The sequence below is a fragment of the Mustela nigripes genome, chromosome 4 (assembly GCF_022355385.1).
Source record: "Mustela nigripes isolate SB6536 chromosome 4, MUSNIG.SB6536, whole genome shotgun sequence".
Classification (NCBI taxonomy): domain Eukaryota; kingdom Metazoa; phylum Chordata; class Mammalia; order Carnivora; family Mustelidae; genus Mustela; species Mustela nigripes.
In genome coordinates, this window is record NC_081560.1 from 88,132,695 (window position 1) to 88,135,195 (window position 2,501).

The following is a 2,501-nucleotide window of genomic DNA, read 5'->3' on the forward strand; positions in this document are numbered from 1 at the left end:
TTTAAGATTTATTTATTTACTTTAGAGAGCGAGAGCACAAGTGAAGGGGGCAAGGTAGTGGGAGAAGGGAGAAGGAGAGGGAGGGAGAGAAAGTATCATTAAGCAGATTCCCCCCTGAGCATGCAGCCCAAGGCAGGGCTTGATCCCAGGACCCTGACTGAGATCATGACCTAAGCCAAAACCAAGAGCTGGCTGCTTAACTGACTGAGGTGCCCCCTAGAAGATGAACTTTTAAATACAGGTAGTATGAAAATTGGGTATGAGTATTGAAAAATACAAAAATTAGATCCCTATCTCAAACTATATACAAAAATACACTGCCAATGGCTTAAAGATCTAAAAGTAAAAACAAATCTAACATTCAGAAAACATATTGAAAATTTCTTAAGACACAGTAAGCACAAATCATGAAGAAAGTTAAATCAGAGTTAAGATAACCTTTTGTATGACAGGGGTGCCTGGGTGTCTCAGTTGTTGGGCATCTGCCTTCAGCTCAGGTCATGATCCCAGGGTCCGAGGATCGAGCCTCGCATTGGGCTCCCTGCTTGGCGGGAAGCCTGCTTCTCCCTCTCCCACTCCGCCTGCTTGTGTTCCCTCTCTCCCTTTATTTCTCTCTGTCAAATAAACATCATTAATAATCCCCCCCAAAAAACAAAAAACTTCTATGACAAAAAATCATAAAGTGAAAACACAAGCCATGGACAAGGAGAGGACAGCTGCAATCTATATAAATGTCAAGGAATTAGTATCCAGAATAAAGAACACCTCAAATCTATAGGAAACAGAAACACCACAATAGAAAAACTGGCAAAAGATATGAATATGCAATTCAGAGTAGGAGAAAACTCAATGTCCATTAAATACAGAAAGATCATGAACCTCTATAGTCATTAAAGAAATGCAGATTAAAAACACACCAGAAACACTATTTCAAACCCATCAGATTGGCAACAGTCCAACAACATCAAGTTGCAAGGTTATGCCACACTGGTAAGAATATGGGCAACAGGGATTCTTACGTATTGTTGGTGGGAGAACTAAACTGGTACAGGCACTTTACTGACCAAGTTGTAATATCTAAGTTATATCTGAAAATGTGAATTATTTCACATTCCCACAGTTCTACTCCTAGTGGTATGTCCTACAGAAGCCTTGACACATCTCACAAAAATGTTTATTTCAGTATTATCTTGTAATAGTGAAAGTACAAAAAATTTAACTATATTTCAGTAAGGAAAAGGCTATGTCTATAACGTTTGATTTCCTTAAAAAGTCAAAACCAAATCTGACACAAATAAAACAAAATGTTGTAATTTGTTCAATCTCGTGGTAGGGGGACTTGGTCATACTTATACTTATCTATCTGAAATATTATATAATTAAAAAAATTTTAAATTAAGTGTGAAACATAAAGGACATAACAAGCACCACTGCCCTTAACATTTATAGCAGGTTAAAAATTACTCTAAGTATCCTTATCCGAATGACCTGAATTCACAAAAACATTAGTAATGATGTTTATAAATAATTCTCCGCAACCTATCACCTAGTAAGTCAAAGCTTTTACTTTAAAGAAAAAAAAAAAAGATTTATTTTAAGTACTCTCTATACACAACGTGAGGCTCCAACTCACAACCCTGAGATCAAGAGTCAGCCAGGCATCCCAAAGCGTTTTACTTCTTCTGTTCTGGAAATTATTTTATAAACTGCTTAACCCTGTGATGTTGATGCAAAATCAGAATCAAAATTGGAAAGTGAAAAAGCAACGGAATGGACTCCTTCCCGAATTTGCTGTAATCTCAATAGCTATTAAGTTTCAATGTCATTAACTTTATGTACAACTACCACCAACAGAAAAATAAATGCTAAAACATCCAGGACTCTGAGGAACAGAAAGGGAGATCTATAAAATCCTGAAGCTTACCTTGCCTTTCTGCCCAAGACCACCACATTCCCTTCTCCAGCTCTAGAGACTCCAGGTTAAGAATCTCTGTATCAGAATCTATCAAACATTAGTAATCATAGCCAACATTTATAAAGGACCTATTGCTGAATACTGATCTAAGGACTTAATATTTACTAACTCAATTCATTCTCAAGAACAGTCTTTGAGGTCAATACTTAATCCTATTTTTCAGATATGCAAATTGAGGCACATGAAAGGTAAGTAATTTGCCTAACGTTAACAGCTAGTACATGGGGAAGCCAAGATTCAAATTCAGGCAGTTTGGTCCCAGAGAATACACTCTTAATCCAGAACCTTTGTTGACAATCAATGAGAAAGTTTATCAGAAAAACTTAACCTGAAATTTACACATAAGCATTTTTAAAACAAGACTGAAAGAAAAAAGGATAGACCCAGGGTCTCCAAAGCATTTTTTTGTCTCTTTTATTTCCTGCCAAACATTTAAAAGAATTATTTCTACTTTGGAAATGAGTTCCATTTTGCATTGTTCCTGCCTTTAAGATGAAAGCTTCTTTGTAATATAACAATCAGTGCA